Raw genomic sequence first — 20685 nt, 5'->3', positions numbered from 1 at the left:
ATTAGTTAGGACATTGAAAATGGCATAATTAAATACATCCTTGTAAGTACACTATATTGAACCTCATAAAACTACTGGAGGAAACTTCTGTTATCGAAATCAGATTTTGATTAAAAATACCAGTTTTATGTTGTTTTGTCTGCACAGGCCACATGAGCCTCCTACCACCCAATAGTTCAGAAAAAGAGGGTGTGCTTTTGTCGTAAATTACTAGTTTGAATAGTCAAAATGACGTTAGACAGAATGGTGCTATAATCGGCTGCCAGAAGATAATTTATCGTAGTAAAACTTGAGGCAGACATTACTAGTAAAAACAATTTATGTATATAGAAAAACTCCTGATTACTTCGAAAATTGCCTTTCATTTCCCTCATATAGAAATAGTTAATAAGATATACCCTAATACATCCTACGTAAAAGGGGGCCACCTAGTGGGAACCAGGGCTTTGGGTGGGGAAAATTTACAGGCAAATAATTGAATAATGGTTAAATTAACTTTTTCTTATTACATTATTCTCTGGGACGCATAGTAAATCCACGTAAAATTGCACAAAATATGGGGAACTTTAGTAAAACTTTCAGAAGCATGACGCATTAGGTATTGAAAAAAATAATCCCCTACATTGAAAAATCATGTGAAAAGCTATATTAAAAAGTATAGTTTTTGTTCAAGATGGAATGAGTTGGAATTAATTGAGTTAGATAAATTTTTACCTCGAATTTTTTCTACGTATGGGGGAGACTTTTCCTCTGTCAATGTTTACTTTTAATGAGACCTTTATCTCTCATTGTTACGCAACCACAATCTGTTCCAATTACAGTTCGAGAGATAAAACCTCATTATGACGTAATTGTTTCTTAACCAATTATGAACAGCTTCACTCCAAAACAAGGGTTCACTAGGATTCCAGCGGACTGATAGTTATTTTACCGCTCAATGTCCACTGGTATCAGTATTTAACTGAATACTTCTAATAATGAAGGAAATAAAATACCAGCATTCAGGTCTTTCGTAGTTGTGTTGAATTTATAGTAAAACACTGGACAACATTTCTAACAGAAAAAAAAAACTTTCTACAGTAAATTTTTTCAACAAATTTTGACATTTATTTCCACTGCAAATAAGCAGTTCTACTGTTATGTGCCCCCCCCCCCTCTTCTCGAAGGACACTGGTAGGAACCTGGGATGTTGGGTGTGTGAAAAACGGATTTTGAGCGAAGCGAAAAATCTATTTTTGGGTGAGATAGCCATGGCGTCCTGATGGAAGGTTCCTGTTTGGTAGCTTCCTTGGGTATAAGACTACTAAGATATTCCCAGAGAATTTAACCACAGGTTATCACAGAATTCTAACTTCTGGAGCGAGTATCTCAAAGGTTTCCCTTTAAGACATCGTAATACAACAGGGGACACGCATGTCTGAACGTGCCACATAGCTATCTTCACCCCGAACAGAGTTAATGCTTCGGTGTGTAAGGGCTGAGAATAGCTGGGAGCCGTTCCACAGCTAATCTCACTCGTGGCTACTACTGATACTCGAGACGTAAACAAACGGACGCCATTGCTCTGATGACGTCACGCCCGTCTTTATCCTGACGCCAGTTGCTGCCCATCACCATGATACAATTGTGTAGGGTGGGAACAAAACTGGACGAAGTAGTAGGGAGGGTCCATCAGGACGCCATGGCTATCTCACCCAAAAATAGATTTTTCGCTTCGCTCAAAATCCGTTTTTTGGGCTCAAGCCATGGCGTCCTGATGGAAGAGTACCAGAGAATCAATGTATCGTGGTAGATTTTCCCCCAGTGTTAAGTGCCTAGGCATTGACAAAACAGCAAAGTAATCTTAGGTAAAGAACCATAGGAACGAAGTATCCTGCCCCCCATTGGTAGGAAGTTCCCATGGGCTATGCCGACGTCAAAGTGGTATTGAAGGGCTATTCATCCTGACAGAAGAACTTTTAAGAACTTAGAGATGAAGCAGAATGTTTGATATTTGTATAGGAACATTCTGAATTAGACCAGTGGTGGTTGGGCACTGTGTATAGAGTTCATCTCTTGGTTATCAGAAGTAAGTATTCGTGTAGGAACCTTACTGAGACAGGGTGAATATAATTTAGGATTAGACATCTTAAATTCTTCATGACCATAAGAGAGGAGGAATAAATAAAACTATGACAGTATGTATTTCATAGTAGGTAGGAGCTGAAAGAGACGCATAAGTAATAAAATAGAAATTTTATTTCACAATGCAGAAATTAAATAATTTACAGCAAAAGTAAAGTTCATTTACAGTAATAATAATGTACATAGAAATAAAGGCTTGCTCTTGAATCTGAAAAGGAATTTCAGGATTAGTAGGTACTCGTTCTCGAGGAACGCAAGTCTTTAAACAACACATCATGCTCAAGGCATGCGGCACTTGTGTGACACTATGACATTTCACCTGGGATAAGAACAGTTATAAAAGCACTAAGTGTTTTTAGACATCACTATGAATCGCTCGAGGGTCAACATAGGCACCCGAAGAGTTAGAGTCCCAAGTAACTCACTGTTCTACGCAGAGTTAGGTGCAGGTTTCATAACACTACCTGCGGCTACCACAAAATGTTTGACTTCGTGCACTTGTTTCGCATAATGTTTAAAGAAAACTCGCGAGGACTTCCAGCCCGTAAAGTTTTTAAGGCTTTCAAAGTCCATGCTCTGAAAGAAGTTCAGAGACGATGCCACTTTTCTAGGATCATGACCAGCGGGTGTACTGTTCGGATCCGCTCTGCGAATGAAGTAGGTGATTTTCGCTCTTAATTGTTTCAGTGACAGGTCGCTGCCCGATGTTTCTCCTTTGAAGAGTTGGCCTCCACCAAAGTTCGAAGTTCTGCGAAGATAGACCTTGAGACTCTCTACTGGACATAGAGAGACATCCTCCTTCAGGGGGCATATTCTCCAAGGGCCCCATCTTTTGGTGGGTAATTCGTTTTTAGCGAGAAACGTTGGATCAGGGGAGAGGGTCACTTCTCCTGAATCGGCAAACAGGATGTGTCCCTCTTCTCTTGATAATGCCACTATTTCGCTGACTCGAGCTCCCGAGGCGAGAGCAAATAAAAATATAACTTTCTGAGTCAGATCCTTGAGGGGGCATGAATCGTTGTCAAAGTTGGAGGCGAAATGGAGTACCTTGTCTAGTGACCAGGAGATCGGTTTCGGAGGGGGTGCTGGGCGTAGGCGAGCACATGCTTTTGGTAATTTGTTAAAGATGTCGTTGGACAGATCAATTTGGAAAGCATATAGAATTGGTCTAGTCAAGGCCGATTTGCAGGTTGAAATCGTATTGGCTGCTAATCCTTGTCCATGAAGGTGAATGAAGAAGGACATACAGAAATCAATGGTGATTTCTTTAGGATTTTTTGCCTTGACAAAGGAGACCCATTTCCTCCAGGATGATTCATATTGCCGTCTCGTGGATTCGGTCTTGTATTCCTCAAGGAAGTCTAGACTTTTCTTCGAGATCCCAAACCTCTTCTTTGCGGCAAGGGAGAGAAAATCATGAGATGAAGGTCCTTGATTTTCGATGATGAAGCGAAGACAGTCGACTTCTGTACTTGTTGAGAGAGAACTGGGCCCGGGAGAGGGATCAGCTTGGGCTGCAGCTCCAGGACCAGGGGGTACCAGTTGCTCCGGGGCCACTTGGGAGCCACTAGGGCCGCTGTCCCTTTGAAGGTTCTCAGTTTGGAGAGGACTTTCAACAGAAGGTTGGTGGGAGGGAACAGGTATATCTTGGACCATCTGTTCCAGTCCAGTGACATGGCGTCCACCGCTTCTGCTTTGGGGTCCTCGTACGGGGCTACGTACAGAGGAAGTTGATTGTTGTCGCTCGTTGCAAAGAGATCTATCTGAAGTTCTGGGACTTGATGAGAGATGAAGGAGAATGATCTTGCGTCTAGAGACCATTCCGACTCTATCGGGTTTGTCCGAGATAGAGCATCCGCTGTCACATTGCGGAATCCTTGTAGGTGAACTGCAGACAGGTGCCACTTCTTCTTCTCCGCCAGACGGAAGATTGGGAGAAGCACCTGATTTATCTGGGGCGATCTTGAGCCTTGGCGATTGAGACAACGAACTACCACCGAGTTGTCTAGGGTTAGACGGATGTGGATCGAGGGCGGCGGGGATAACTTCTTCAGAGTTAGAAGGACCGCCATGGCCTCCAAGATGTTTATGTGGAACGTCTTGAATAGTGGAGACCAGGTCCCTTGAGCCTGTTTCAGGTGGGAGTGACCTCCCCAGCCTTCCAGTGAGGCATCCGTATGGATGTTGAGTGATGGAGGAGGGTGTTGGAGAGGAATGGACCTTTTCAGGGCCTTTGCTTCCGACCACGGCTTTAGGAGGCGTCGAAGTCTGTTTGGAAGCCGTCTCTTGAGGTCTCTTCGAGCGATGGATACCGAGCGTCTCCAGACTCCTGCGGCATCCTTTAGCTGTGCGCGAAGCACTGGGTTTGTCACTGAGGCGAATTGTAGAGAGCCTAGAACTCGTTCCTGCTGTCGTCTTGAAATGCGTTTGGATTTCAGTAGTCGCTTGACAGACCCTGCTATTTCCTTCCTTTTCTTCTGGGGGATGGAAAGGCGGTGTGACTGAAGATTCCAGTGGATTCCCAACCACTGAAACTTCTGAGCTGGAGAGAGGCGAGATTTCTTCTCGTTGATCTTGAATCCCAGGTGTTCTAGGTACTGGGTAACTTCGTTGCAAGACTTTGCACACTCTTCGGGCGATGGAGCCCAGACTAGCCAGTCGTCGAGGTAGGCCATCACCTGGACGTTTCTTAGGCGGAGCTGTTGTACTATGGCATCCGCCAGCTTTGTGAAGATCCGAGGGGCCACATTGAGGCCGAATGGCATGGCCCGGAAGGCGTAGCTTTTCCTTTGGAGTCGAAATCCTAGGTAGGAGGAAGCGTGATGGTTCATTGGAATGTGCCAATAGGCATCCGCCAGGTCTATAGAGACCGTGTAGGAACCTTGAGGCAGAAGGGTCCTTATTTGTTGAAGCGTCAGCATCTTGAATTTGTTGTTCTCTATGAACTTGTTGAGGGGGGATAAGTCCAGAATGACTCTGAGTTTGTCTGAGTCCTTCTTGGGAACGCAAAACAGTCTCCCTTGGAACCTGGTGGACTTTACCTTCCTTATCACCTTCTTGTTCAAGAGGTCTAGAACATATTCTTCCAGAATGGGGGTCGATTGTTGGAAAAACCGCTGGAAGATTGGGGGTGGTTGCGTCCAACTCCAGCCTAGACCGTTCTTGATGATGCTGTGTGCCCAGGGATCGAAGGTCCAACGATCCTGGAATTGGCGGAGTCTTCCTCCCACCGGAAGCACTTCATTGCTTCTGGTGTCCCGAGGACTTGTTGCCTTGGCCGCTAGCTCCCTTTCCTCCTCTACCTCTGGAGGGACGACGAGATGCGTCTCTGCTTGCACCCCTGGACGAGCCTCTACCTTTGGCATGAAAGGTAGTGGATGGTTGCTCAAAGGCAGGGGTGAAGACCGGTGACTGTGACAACACCGGTTGGGGGACCAATTGAAAGGTCTGTTGTGGTTGGCAACCACTTGGGAGGTAGCGGGTCCCGGAAACTGACGTCGTTGCTGACGTTGCTGGGGTTTTGGCTTTTGTGGTTTCCTCTTAGGCTGAGGTCCATCGTCCTGAGAGGGTTTCCTTTTTCTGGACATGCCCCACTTGTGGAGAAGGTTCCTATTCTCCGTGGCGGCTCTGTCAGTTATTTCCTTGACAAGGTCAGAAGGAAACAGGTGCTTTCCCCAGATGTTGGAGGAAATCAGCCTCCGGGGTTCGTGTTTCACGGTGGCACCGGCAAACACGAATTCACGACAGGCTCTACGAGCCTTTATGAAGTGGTACAAGTCCTTCATTACTGTCAGTAAGTGGGATTTGGCTAGTACCATGTAGTGATCTGGTACTCTTGTGTCACAGGCCATCACTTCCAGTTGGACTTGATGAGAAAGAGATGCCGCAAGCCTCTCCTTCGTGTCTTGTTCCCGGCGAAGGAGGTGATCGTTGAGCTTAGGGAGGTCTTCATTAAACTGACGTCCGGCGACGTCAGGATCGAGCCTACCCACGACGAAAGTATGCTGAACATCTTTCCAGTGTCGAGCGTCAGGGGGGGTCACGATGGAGAAGGGTCTGCACTCCTCCAGTGCAGGGCAGGGTTTCCCTTCTTCCGCCGCTTTAAGGCATGCAGCCAAGGCCTTTTCCAAGAAAGGAAGAACCGCAGTGTCAGGTGCGACGTATGTAGGATGCTTCTTGCTCAAGGCTGGAAGCTTAGAGCAGGTAAAGCCCCTACTCTTAAATGCGGAGGCTAGCATAGCCTGGGCCTTTGCGAGATCGAACACTATCTCTTCTTTAGGTTCGGTCTCTTCCTTCGAGGCAGGTTCGGAACGAAGCCGGACGTAACAGTCCGGGTAGGCCTCGAAGCTTGGGAAGAACTCCACGTCTTCCAACGGGACCGTGCCGATCTTGTCACTAACAAAGATCCTGCCGGTCGCAATAACCATATGCTCTGCATACCTCCACGGGTTGGCATGAGAGCAAGCTGGGAGATCCTTGACCGAAATCTTCTTCGGTTCTCTGGATCCAATCATTGACCTGATGGACTCCTGGTTCTCCTTCAGCCTGTCGTCCATGACAGCTCTAATCAGCCGGATCAGTTCTTGGGTAGAAGAGGAAGGATCCGGAGTCGAGGAGGTAGACGGAATGGACATTTCCGTCGGTGTAGGAGTAGGAGGAGGGATGGACGAGGGAGCAGCTCCAAGCTCCGACTCGGTGTATTCCACCTTGTCTTCGTCCTCTTCGGCTCCTTGAGCCATAAGCGTCTTCTCCGTGTCTTCCGAGACGTCTGAGATCTGTTCATCATCCTCGGAATCTAAACGACACTCGTGCATGGACTGAGCCATGACCACATCAGGTTCCACCGTAATTTGGACAGTGGGGATTGCTTCTTTTGGAACCACTGAGTCAGGGGAGGCCTTAGGGAACAACAGGGACCTCAGTTCTTCGGTGGCCAGGTACGGTCCAGTAGCATTTTTCTGAAAGCCACGCACCCACTTGCGCAGCTTTTCACGAGAAATGTCTCTAACCTCCGCTGAGGGAGGGTTATGGAAGGCCTCAACTAGGTGGGCCTGGCAGACCGTACAATCCAGTGGATTCCAGAACTTCAAATCCCCTTTCTTGTCTGCACAAGGGGCGTGAGTCCTGCAAGCCGTATGCCCGTAAAACTGCGGGCGTTTCACAGCGCAGAAGGCGAAGTCACACTTCATCTGCTCCTCCTGTGGAAGAAAGAGAAAATGAGTATGGGGGAGTCATAAGAATGGCTCTTAAACTAAGTTAATATTAATCATTAATTTTAACTTAAGAAGGTGTGATGCATAGAGATTGAAAACAGTAAAGGAGAACACGCTCCATGCATCTCGCCCGGCTGGTTACCATAAGCTTGGTCCTGGGATAATCCAAATGACCGAGATCATTGGATATAGTTTCCTAGGATTCCCATTATTTTGGAACTCCATGGAAAACCAAGGACAAGATTGGGATCGAATTCATTCGGTTCCCAGTTAAGAGCCAGAAGGCCTCATTAAAGGTAACTGCTTCTGGCAACCAGCCGTGCTAAGATGCACATAGCATGCTGGAATTAGAAGAATGCAAAGAGACAGCATGATCACTAATAGAGCAGTACTAGGTACTGATCTTAAAAGCAAAAGCAGCTTATCTATTTGCCATGTAGGGCTATCCTAGTCTTATGATAGCTACAGTGAGGGGGTGCAAGTATTCTTGACGCCTCCGAGGCATCCGGCAAGCCGCCGGCATGCCGGAGCTCGCTCCAGCATAGATTCTGGCATTAGAACAGACAATTTTCAAAAGTCAGTTAGATACCAGGATGGCGGCCGCCGGCACAACGGCGGCACGCCGGCAGGAAGCGGCGGCTCCGGCAGTCGGAGGATGCCAGGTTGGTGACTGGGATAAGGATGGTACAGGTAGTATCGGGTTGCCGGCAGTATATGCCGGCACTCCGGTGATCGACCGGCAGGCGGACGATTAGATAGGAGTAGGAGAGCCGCCGGTAGTAGCCGGCGGCAGCCGGCAGTCCCTCGGTACACGGGGGGCTGGCGGCAAGGGTAGGGAAGTCACCAAGAAGGAGGCAGGTATTGCCGACAGTAGAGGCGGCAAGAGACCGGCACCCGGATAGATAGAGAGACAGGGGGAGGGGGGAAGGGATGCAGGAAGTACCGTCAGGGTTCCAGACATCCCTCCCCCTCCCTGAGAGGGTGTACCCATGATAGAGGCAGGCTCTAACATCCATGAGCAGGGGTCACTAGGGACCGGGAGCTAGGTAGCCCAAGGGAGGGCTAGGGAACACCCAAGAGGGGGGGGGGGGAGACTCCCATATGCAGAACTATACTAGTAACTAACCTTATAGGACACTATGAAGGTATATGTACCAGAGCGGACTGCACAAGGAAGCTCGGGTAGCCCTACTCATCCACCCTAAGGAGGAGTTGTAGGACAGGGGACAGATGAGTATAAACTAACCTAAGCATAGGCTAGGCTATACAAGAGATAGGTGGGGAGGGAGAAGAGAGAGGTCTTCCCAGGAAGGGTTTCTGTACCAGAGCGGCCACTAAGGGAAGGGAGGACACTCCCTAACCTAAGATCAGGCTGATCGGCTAAAACGGTGCAAGAGTACAGTTTCAGCATGGAACAGAGAAACCTTCCTAACCCGACCTAGAACAGGGCTAAAAGTCCTGAACTAGGCAAGGAAGAAGACATATCGCTATCGCAGGAAAGTCATAGACTATCCTAGCTATAGAGGTAGGCTAGCCTAACCTCACTCTCAGACGCAATCCTAAAGGGGGTTCATTCCTTTAGGGAGGACCGAGAGGCGATATATACTCTATTAGACAATAAATCCCTTTACTCAGAAAAGGGATCAAGGCTAAATAGAGGGAATGCCAAGGCAGGGGATGAAGGAAGCATATAGGGGTCCTAAGGTTAGGTTAGGCTAGAAAGAATCACTGACTAGCCTATCCCCTATATGGTCCCTGAAGGCGAAAACATTTGCATCACTGTCAAAAGTATTGTAAAATAATAATGCCACCATCTTCATAACTTAGTCTAGGATCACTAATAAATCATGCATGAACACTTGTATGTAGGCTCCTGGCCTGGGGGCTATAGTAGCCGACTGGTATGAGGTCAATCGATGACCGATAAAAAGCGTCTAAACACGATATAAAAGTTCCTAGCTATGAAGACTAAATAAACTAATGTATTCGATTAGTATATAATGCCGGAAGCGTTGTTGTGGCTAACTAAATAAGACATGCAAAACAACAACGACGCCATAAAATGGCGGGTCCGGTAGAGGCACAGCTCTGCCACAAAACATCAATTATTTCGCAAAATAATATTTACTTTACGGCCAGAGCTTAATTAAACAATACTGGAACCTTGTACTCAACTTTCCAGAAGAAGGCGAGGCTGAAGGTAACGACATAGCGAAGATGCAAAGCGATAAAGATAACACAAGGGAAAATCCGTCTAAGTAGGGCAGCTACTAAACAAAGGATAAAGACGGGCGTGACGTCATCAGAGCAATGGCGTCCGTTTGTTTACGTCTCGAGTATCAGTAGTAGCCACGAGTGAGATTAGCTGTGGAACGGCTCCCAGCTATTCTCAGCCCTTACACACCGAAGCATTAACTCTGTTCGGGGTGAAGATAGCTATGTGGCACGTTCAGACATGCGTGTCCCCTGTTGTATTACGATGTCTTAAAGGGAAACCTTTGAGATACTCGCTCCAGAAGTTAGAATTCTGTGATAACCTGTGGTTAAATTCTCTGGGAATATCTTAGTAGTCTTATACCCAAGGAAGCTACCAAACAGGAACCTTCCATCAGGACGCCATGGCTTGAGCCCAAAAAAGACTTTTGAGCTTTGTTAAAGGGTACAGAACCCAACAAACTCACTTAACCTAGTAGTTCCCAGGCCACAACCCCTAGACAGGGCAAGCCCTCACACCCAGTTTCCCAATTCACAACCCCTAGAGGGGGGCAAGGCCTGCCCCCTCCCAGATCAGAAACTAAATGTAAATCACAAATACATCCTTACATTGATTGACACCTACGTCTATTTTGTCTTGGCAATCTTTACAGAAGCTTTGCAGTATATGATGATCTGGTCTTCCCTAAAAATAAAGTTAGAATTGGCATTTTGGGCACTAACCTTTTATGGATAACACAATGAGCTTTTTAAAAATTATTCAGTACAACAGGAGTACTGTGAAACTTGGCTGTAGCATTGAAATAGCCAAATGAGCCGCCATTATCCTAAATTGTGGGTAATACAGTATCCTTAATTTGGGAAAATTTCTATATTAAAGTTTGAACAATGTGGAATTAAATTAAATTTTCAAAGTTGGGAGAATGGTTTCCTCTACGGCAATGTTTACTTTTAAAAGAGTCCTTTAACCCACTTACTTACGTAAGGACAATCTGTTCCAACGACAGTTTATTGGCTGAGAGCTATGACACCATTGACATGATGGTTTCATAAGCAATTACAAACGACAGTCGACATTCCAGTTTTACTACTATTTCAGCGGGGTAATACAGTAACCAAGGACTGTCCACTAGTATCCATGTGTGACTGAATACTTCGAATAATAAAGGAAATGCTGACATTTGGTTCCTTTGTCGTGGAGTTCAATAAATTTAGGGTTTTTCCCGAATTTAGGGTAATTATCCCGAAATTACCTACAAATTTAGAATAGTTTCCTTGAATTTAGGGAAATGGCTGCTCTTTTGGTTATTTCGATGCTAATGCAAAGTTTCACAGTATTTCCCTCCCCCCCCCCAGCTAGGGGTTGTGGCCTGGGAAATACTAGGATGGGTGGGTTTGTTAGATTTTGTACCCTTTTACAAATGTTGCAGTGTTGAATAATCACGTTTTGTGACCTGGGAAGTGGGTCCTTTTGGGCTCCCCCCACCGGCTAGGGAATGTGACCTGCGTACTACTAGGTTAGGTTAGTTTAGGTTGGTTTGATAGGTTCTTTAACCTTTTCCAAACCCCTAAAGTGTTAAAATAATTTTTTTTTTTTTGCTGGATTTGCTCACCAAACATCCCAGGTTCCCACTTGTATCCGCCGGGAAGGGCGTTGTCCATAACAGTTGAAAGCACAGTATTTACTGCAGAAGTTTTTTGTTCTCTTGAAAATGGTGTCCTGTGTTTTTCCATAAATTTGCCAATGAAATAAAGTTGCAGTCGGGCCTTGTTAATTGCGGTTTCCTGCTTTGTGTTTTCGGTTTTTCGCAGCCAAGGAAACAAAAAAAAAAGTTTCTTTTGTTTACCCAACATTAAGAATTTGATTTCTAACAGTTGGCAACAGCACTGGGATGGCCAAGAACAATGTACCTATTTAGTAAAAACTAAAAAATAGCAATAAAATTCAAGGCAAAGATTTCAAATAGCCCGCGCTTACTTTACTTTGGAAGTGCTGCGCGCCACTACCTATTTCTACACCCAGCTTGTTTTAGCTTACTCTGCACAGTGTGCATCCATTTACTGTACTGTGCTAAAAAAAAAATTTGCTGTTTTTGAAGTAAACTGGATTTTAATGAAACTTATTTCGCTTAACTGTATTCAGTAATAGAGTCCTTTCAATACACGTCATCAAACTTCCGGTCCGCCATCTTGGAGGGCAAACAAAGACGCGTTCAGTGAATAGCTATGGTTGAACTGTTGAATATTTAGCCATCTCATCACATTCACATTCACACAATGCCCAGTTTTTGCGCTATTGCTGGCTGTGGGAATCGAGGACAAAGAGATGACAAGAGTTTCTAACACATACTGGCAGTTATTCAGAATCGGGACAAAGATACAGAAGAATTATCCAAGCGCAGACGTGACTTGTGGTTGACCAGAATATCACGGGCTGATCTACGTGAATCCTCACTACCCTACGCACGTATTTGTTCTGATCATTTCATATCAAGTCAGTCTCGGCTAGGCCCCAAAAGTATCATTATTCCTGTGTAAACATGCTATATCCGATCGCATGGGTGACTTCACAAGTATCATCGTCAGTCCAGTGTGTAGTGTGTGTGGGGGAGGGGGCATCTCAATTTTTAAACATCAAAAAGGGTATCTCAGATTTTCAAAACAAAAATTAAAAGGGCCCATATTAGCTTTATTAACAAAGGCTACTTACCTAGGTCTCTATTTCGTCAATGTGCTCCTCCCTATATATAATTAAGTGTATATTTATATTGATTTTAATTTGTGTATTAAATTGTGCAGACATACAGGCCTATGTGATGAATAAACATTGATTATAAATAATAATAATAATAATATCTGAAAGCTGGTTTAACCCGAAGGGGTCTTCAGCTTATATATGAAACATCGAAAAAATAATTAAACTTGCGCATTTAATTGCAAGGAGGCAAAACGATCATCAAAGAGCATTAAAATAGAGTTTGTCCATCATATGTTTATATGTATATAAGAAATTATAGCATTTGTAACCAAACACAAACACAATGGTTAGGCATGAACTGATAAAAGATTTGACATTATAATGCAAAACTTTTACATACATTTTGACAATCACAAATTATAATACACAAGGTTAAACTAAATGATCAATATTAGTTTTATAATTACAAACACACTCTTCATTGGCCCAGTATTTATCTAAATTTGGACTTAAAAGCATTAAAGGGAAAAACAACAAATTCTGGGAGCAGATTATTCAATGGAAATGTATGCCCACTCATGTTCTGGGTTGGCCGACGGTACCAAGTAGTTTACCATATCAATGTATGAAATACTGGGAAAATCCTCAATATTTTGACTGAATGAATTCTGCATCTGGTATGGATCTAGGCCATCAATTAGATCGAGTTTCTGCTTGTAAAAACGCTTATCACCCGACAATTGTTTGACAAAGTCGCTCTCATTGTCCATATTCGCTGTAGCAGCCGCCATGTTTTCGCTTTGTATGCCCTCCAGCATGGCCGCCGGCGTTTCCCAGTGACGTCATTGAAAGGACTCTATAATGCATTTAATATTCACATATTGTATTTATTCAAATCGGCTGATCAAATCTACGTAGTCAGTCATCAACCTATTCACTTTCATGATATTATCCCACTGATATGATCATTCACTTTCACAGAATTACCTCGCTGATATAACCTATCATGCATATTAGTATATCTCCTTCACATTATTATTGTCGGTCACTCATTATATCCTTAATCCTTTTCCCAACTGTTTCCCAAATCCCTTTCGTACGTTTACTTTGCTCTCGCACACACATTCGCAATGTATCTTCCCTCTTAAGGACGAATCTCCTATTAAGGGGTCTTGCCGGCTAATGCCATTTTTCAAGGACAGGACTTTGATATTCATGCCACATGATAAGGTGACCTAGGGTATCTACAACCTGCATAGGATTTTTGCCTCTGACCTTCGGTTTTGTAACGCCTGTCCGATTTAGCCTGAAAAGTGTTTTTCAAATTCTATCTTCTCCCTCGATACTTGATGTTTAAGACCTGGGATTACTACCTTATATAGACCTGATTTAGACTTCCAATAAAAGTTTTTTTCTAAGTCATTTTTTTTTTCATTATGGTAAAAAAAAAATAACCCTATACTGTATAATAAGGAAAAAAGTGGAAAAATATGAAACAAAATAATTGAAAAAAGGTCTATTTGATGGTTTTGTCTTTCTATGTTATATACCAGATTTCAATGCAATATCTTTAAAACTAAAGGAGAAGATAGAATTTGAAGGTCAATAAGTAATTTTGAGATATGGATATTCAAAGTTTTTCTTTGTTTTTTACAGTCAATATTAATAAATCATGATTTTTAGGAAATTTGTTTCTTATTGGATATTGATAAACCAAAACACAAACCATGATTTAATCATAAATGAAGATGCCTTTGCTCAATAACTTGTTGCTTTAGGCTCCTGGTCCCCCTATGCTTTTTACTTTGGCAGGGTATTATTTTCTTAGAGGGTTTCATAGTCGCCCAAGCTACTGTGGCCAGGATTTATTATAAAATGCACCTGCTTCATACTCTTGATTTCTTAAATTCTTTCTTGCCAGCTATGAATTCTTCTGTTTTGGTCTAACTTTTTTACCTTTATCTTGAAGTTCAAGACTTCATCGCAAACCACTAGTTTTAATTTTCATTCTAGTAAACATATTTGCTTTCCTATACCCAAAATTCTCTTGTGGATGTACTTGGAGTAGATGCAAATTCAAGAAAGATCATAACATGGGGCACTGTGTCAGGCAAGGTACTCGCTCCTCCGTCCACACCACTCTCTCTCAATCACTAACTCCGCTAATATTGCTGATATTACTCACTTTGAACTCTTATTAGAGCTATTTTTTTCCCCTTTGTTTAAATTGTCTTTTCCTCTTAGGCATGGTGATATTCTTACTGAAACCAATAAAGACGTAAAAGCCAGCGAATGTCGGTCAAATTCAAATGTCTACTCACTCTGAGGTTTGTGCTAGCACTGAAGGGTGTAATGATCAGAACTTCATGTCTTGACTTGTGGAATCTATACAGATGCCATTGCTCACAGTTTTTGTATTAAAATTTAATTATCCAAATTTACGATAACAAAAGAAATACTCTATTTTCTTATAGGAATTAATGATTTTGGCTTATTGAATTACTTTTACTATTTACCCTTTAACTAAGAAAGCAAGAGGAATTTTGACTTTTGTATATGTTCCCCATTGCCATACGAAGCTTGGTGAATTTTTTCAGGATTTTGCGCTATCTTCCTATATCCCCATATATTGCATTCCTGTAGGAACAATTGATCAAGTTGAAGTGATTTTTATTTTTTTAAATAGACAGTCCTTGAAGTCCCACTGGCCCACTCGACCAACGAAGTGGTTGTGTTGACCCACCCCAGCTCAGTTTAAGCTGTACTATAGGGGGCTTGGTTAGTGTATAACTGGAAAAAATACAAATTGCTTGAAATTTTGTATTTTTCAAGCTATGGTAGTCCCCCCATCAACTCGCTAAACTATAGGTTTTTCCAGTTTTCATTTGATAGGGTTATGGGAGTAGGCTCGTGGGATACTAAAATTTAAGAAATAAGAGTTTTTGCCAGATATCAAAAACTTTAAATCACCATAAATTACACCATGTACCAGTTTTATTTTGTCCGTTGTAATTATTTTATTGCTAATCAGTAACTTGGAAAAATAAAATGTGAACCAGTCCTCATAAAAGTACGCAGTATTTTTTTATTTAACAGGCTTCCCCCCATTAATTTCCTATAAACAAGAACGTATGCTCCACTGGAACACAATGTAATCTGAAATCTCAAATTCAGCATTAAATGTGCTCCATATTGTGATATTGGTTTAGACAACTTCAAATATTTTTTCATTGGTAGGTTTTCAAAAAAGGTATTTTTATATTTTTAATGATTAATACTTGAAAAGTTTATTTACAAAGATGATTAATGTGAATTAATGTTTTTCAAGAGAATTCTGCCGACTTAACATCATTGAGTTATGAGTGAATGATTTTTCCTATTTTATGGTTATAGCATACATATATGGTTAGTGTTGTGAACAGCCAAGAGATGAAACTTTGAAGTTCTTGTTTATGTTCATGGCTGGGAGGACTAACTTGTACTTTTAACATAATTTCTGTGCTGCGAGTACAAAATACAGTAAATGGCATCTATAGCATTATCAAAATTGTGGAATTGATAAAAAGGTTAAATGCTGCAACTGTATATATACTTGGACTTACTGTAACAGTGATTGATTGATTTTGAAGTTCTCTGGCATCCCTGTAACAGTGAAAATTATTAGTTTTATGAAAGTGTTTCTACACTACAACCATGATCTTTTCCAGCAGGATTCTGAAACACCAGACAACCTCCACCATCAATACCTTCAGGAGTGGCCCACAAGTCCTAGATTTAGTTACCCTTGGGTATGTGATAGGTGCCCAACAGGCTGTCCAGCTACCCCAACTCCCTCGCAGGACGAAAAGCATCATGACATAAGTCTAGTGAGAGCCAGGAATTTGTCCATTTTTCTACTCGCTTGGTGTAGCAGTCGGGCTATTGTGAGCAGGAATCTACACAGCAGCAGCGAGATAAGGTAAGCTACTCACCTGATTTACTTGGAGACAGTTGGTATTTTAGTCTCCCAAGGACGGAATTATAGAAATGCATTTCTCATACATATGGACTCCATATCTATGAGGTTTCTGGTGGGGACTAGGCTTAACACATGTTATTCATGCTCGGACAGTCTTCAGGGTGAAATAGTTACTTTTGCTTCTCTCTAGGACCATATTACATTAAGTATCTTCCTGGTTGGTTAACCCTTTCACCCCCAAAGGACGTACTGGTACGTTTCACAAAAGCCATCCCTTTACCCTCATGGACATACCGGTACGTCCTTGCAAAAAAATGCTATACTAATATTTTTTTTCATATTTTTGATAATTTTTTTTGAGAAAATTCAGGCATTTTCCAAGAGAATGAGACCAACCTGACCTCTCTATGACAAAAATTAAGGCTGTTAGAGCAATTTAAAAAAAATATACTGCAAAACTTGCTGGAAAAAAAATAACCCCTTGGGGGTTAAGGGTTGGAAATTTCCAAATAGCCTGGGGGTAAAAGGGTTAACCAGAAAGATTTGGTCAGGGACTTATGCCCGCCTATGGACGAGTCTCCTATCAAGGTGAATTTTGGTTTGTATTCCTGTCGAATAAGTTGAAAAAAAATGTTTTCTGAACTATTCCTAAGGCTTTGAAATTAAACTACCTGACTCAAGCAACAAAGTGGAAATTCCTCCATTTGGCGGCTGTTTGGGCCCTACTATTAATTCACTTGTCTGGTAACTGTTAATCGTTAATCCAAAGATGTGCTTTTTTCCCCAATTGTAAAAATGTTTGAAACTCTAAAATACACCTTGTATACCAGTCTTATTTTCTTCTGTTGCGATAGTCCTTTAAAGCGAAAATTCTACTCCTGTATCAGTAACTTCAAGAAATATGTATAAATCACAATTACCGTAACTTAAAATGGGGAAAATCACCATAAACCATGCAGTTATTTTAATTTAGTTGGGCTGTGGTCGTAAACCCCTAATTTTTTTTGCGTAGTTTCAAAAAGTTTCAGATAGTTTGTCAAATGCCTTACGCACGTCCACAAATCATAAGTAGACGGGTGAGGCCGAGGATATATAGAAATTCAATATCTCCTTTAGAATATGTATACAGGTGTCAGTCGAGTGGTTATTCTTAAAACCAAATTGATTATCTGCGGTGTGGAGAAAGGGTGCAAGGCGATGGAATAGAAGATTCAAATATTTTTGATGAAATTGTTGTGGTAGCGATGGGGCGGTAGTTTCCTGGGTCACTCGCATCCTTCAGTTTGTTTTTTTATGAGAGGTATTAAGTGGACAAATAGAAGGGTTTCGGGGAGATATTGGTGCATTATACAGGCATTGAATAGTGCAGCAAATAGGATATGAATTATAGGGTGGCATAATGTGCACCTCACTGTAAATCTCACAAAATTTTGTGGATCCCAAGACAGGTGCACATACTCAAAACATCGAAAGGCTGTGGCGGGATATCAAGAGTTACGTTCTCCATGGCGGAATTAAAAAAGAATATTTTATTCAATATTTATCTCGTTATGTCTTTATCTGCCATGTAAAAGTTATTGTAATACGTATTTTAATGTTCAGTTTTGTTTTTTCAATAATTAGCAAACTAAAGTGTGCTTATTTTTCCAGCACAAGAGGTCTGAGCGCTTACATAACGGTAAGTTCCTGCTTCAAGCTGCCAAACTGTACCCCCACCCATGTACGTCTACGACAGGGTCAGTGACAGTTCTTCCTTTGTCAATGGAAGACACTCAGCCTTCGACCTCCCAAACTTGAGGTAAGGATTTATTTGTGAATTGTGATTTCGTTTTAGTTTGGATTGGGAAGGGGGTCCGGGGGCTTTCCCCTGGCTAGGGGTTGTGACATGGAAAAGGGGTCCGGGGGCTTTCCCCCGGCTAGGGGTTGTGACATGGAAAAGGGGTCCGGGGGCTTGACCTTGGCTAGGGGTTGTGACCTGGGAACGGGGTCCGGGTGCGGGCTGTGACCTGGGAAAGGGGTCTGGGGCTTGCCCCCACCTAGGGGTTGTGACCTGGGAAAGGGGTCCGGGTGCTTGCCCCCGGCTAGGGGGTGTGACCTGGGAATTATTTTTCCAACTGGTTATCTTGTTCTTAGGTTGCATTTCTGACCATTATAATTGCTGTAATTCACTCTTTTATGACATTTCCCCACCCTCGAAACCCCGGTTTCCCACTGGGGTCCCCCATAATTGTCTTTTATATAAGGGGGTCCAAAAACTCATGAATGGGTGGTTTGCCCTAATAGTCAAGGTCAGAAATGCCTAGAACACAAGACAACAAATAGGAAAAATATAGGGTTCATGTATTAAAGTATCATAATTACCCGTAATTCACATCACGTATATCTAATGGTTTATGCTATGCTGTAGCTCCCTTTGCTCACGAAATACACATCACTGCTCCTCAGTTTTAGCAAGCGGTACATATATGTGCTGTGCATGCCAGCCGCATGGGTCACTATATAAGGTACCATATGTTTTAACATTATTAAGCTGACCTAGGATAACTTACTGTCTTGGCTAATTAGTCGTCGTTTGATGTTTCCGGGTGAAGGGTACCAATAGCATCAGAACGACTGGTGTAGGGGAAGCCCACAATTAAGCAAGTGTTTTAGGCTTATGAACTTTGACATTATAAAATAGTAATATTAAAGATACTTAGTATGTCCTGGAAGAACACTGAGGTTACATAAAATCTTTAAAAAGTTTCTGAATTAATACGTAAAATAGGTTACAACCCTCGCAACTGTCCATCATGACTAAAATGAGGAAGTTTAATAAGTTGAAATGAACGCTGAAACTATTAATATATATTTAGAATATGATTGGACAGTTTCTGATGAGGCTTAGTCAAATCAGTGCATCCGTAAACAGGTCTTGGTCTTAAAACTCATCCCTTGAAAACTGCCTAAAATCACGAGATAATAGTAATGTGTTTTCTACAGCTACCGCATTGTCATTGGAGCATATCAATCCATAATTATATGTGAATACTGTAGTTAACATTGCTTTTTGAAAAGTCTATTTAGATAATTATAATAGAGCGTCATTTTTTGTGATTATACAAAATGGGAGATTTTTTAAACATTTTCACATGTTTTTTTCTTCTATTGCAGGTGCATCTTGAGCTATGTGCAATGGGAGACAAAGTTTAAAGGTTCTAATTTTTCTGCTCTTCTGTGGAAGCATCGAATGGACAAAAAACCAGCTAACTGCATTATCGGGAATGTTGAAGGTAAGGTTAATGAAGAGAATTGTTTGTTAGATTTGAATGGAATTATAAAAATGTTTGCTTGTTAGTAGATGGAGATCAAATTAAATTTTCAAGTAAATTAAGAGTTTATAACCACTGCTGTGAATTATGATTTTTCAATATTTAACTTAGCCGGTGATTATATAGCTGCAACTCTGTTGCTCGACAGACAACTCTACGGAAAAACTCGCCAGCGATCGCTACACAGGTTGCGGGTGTGCCCAACAGCGCCATCTGTCGACCAGATACCCAGCTCTCAATGTAAACAAAGACTCAATTTTCTCTCTGTCGAGGTGTCGACAAGACGTACTTTACTCGCTGTTGCTAAACTGGAGTTTTTCACATCTATTTGGTGAAGTACTATATTCTAGTTTTGAGCTTTCGCTATGCAGGTGTTTTATCTTCATCTTAAATCTTGAACTCGTTTTGGATAGATTTAATTATGGTGACAAAGAGAGTATGGACTTTCTTTCACTTTTAAATGGCCGACCCTTCCCTTAGACGGAAGTGTGTTTAGGCTTTTAGTAATTATCTTATCACGTTATAGATTTTCCTCTCTATATTTTATATCTCTCCGCCTTTATTAGGCCTCTTCGATTAACTTTCCATTTATTATAAACATATAAAAATAAATTTTAATGTTTTGTTTATATGCGATCTTTCCTGAGAGTAGGCGGTCCTAACATGGAAACCGAAGTTAATCAACGTTGAGCCCTTTATATCGTAATTAGCTTTTAAAGAGCTAAGGATTTAAAACTTTTTAAATGTAATATTTTATGAAAGAATTTCTTTGATAGTCTTCGTACTGTTTTCAAAGATGAACTAACATTTAGTTTATTTATGCTACGCAGTTGTTGACGTTCAGGACGTTCAACATGCGCTCTATCGTTACGATAGAGAGAGAGTGTATCACGGTTTCACTTTGCAGTAAGAGTAAATCGATTCTGATGTTTTGTTCATTCTTTCTTAGCTTAAATGTTTTAAATTCTATTTTAAAGGAACTTTTTATTTGAAAAACCTTTCAGTTTTTTCCTTTAGTCAAATAACATGTTTTTTGGGCTCAAGCCATGGCGTCCTGATGGAAGGTTCCTGTTTGGTAGCTTCCTTGGGTATAAGACTACTAAGATATTCCCAGAGAATTTAACCACAGGTTATCACAGAATTCTAACTTCTGGAGCGAGTATCTCA

The 20685-nt window shown here is 42.0% G+C and overlaps 1 protein-coding gene and 1 long non-coding RNA gene across 2 annotated transcripts in view; one reads left to right on the top strand and one right to left on the bottom strand.

Moving 5' to 3' along the window:
• The window catches only part of LOC137633263 (uncharacterized), a 34315-nt gene extending 14847 nt beyond the window's left edge, over positions 1-19468 (top strand). The window contains exons 2-4 of the long non-coding RNA XR_011042165.1: positions 15957-16207; positions 17858-18005; positions 19361-19468. This is a non-coding gene — a long non-coding RNA (uncharacterized lncRNA). The remainder of the gene's footprint in view (positions 1-15956; positions 16208-17857; positions 18006-19360) is intronic.
• The window catches only part of LOC137632738 (uncharacterized), a 190286-nt gene that overhangs the window by 124020 nt on the left and 45581 nt on the right, over positions 1-20685 (bottom strand). The window lies entirely within an intron of this gene.

Source organism: Palaemon carinicauda, chromosome 42, assembly GCF_036898095.1.
Source record: "Palaemon carinicauda isolate YSFRI2023 chromosome 42, ASM3689809v2, whole genome shotgun sequence".
NCBI classification, from domain to species: Eukaryota; Metazoa; Arthropoda; class Malacostraca; order Decapoda; family Palaemonidae; genus Palaemon; species Palaemon carinicauda.
This window is presented reverse-complemented; position numbering and strand designations above follow the sequence as displayed.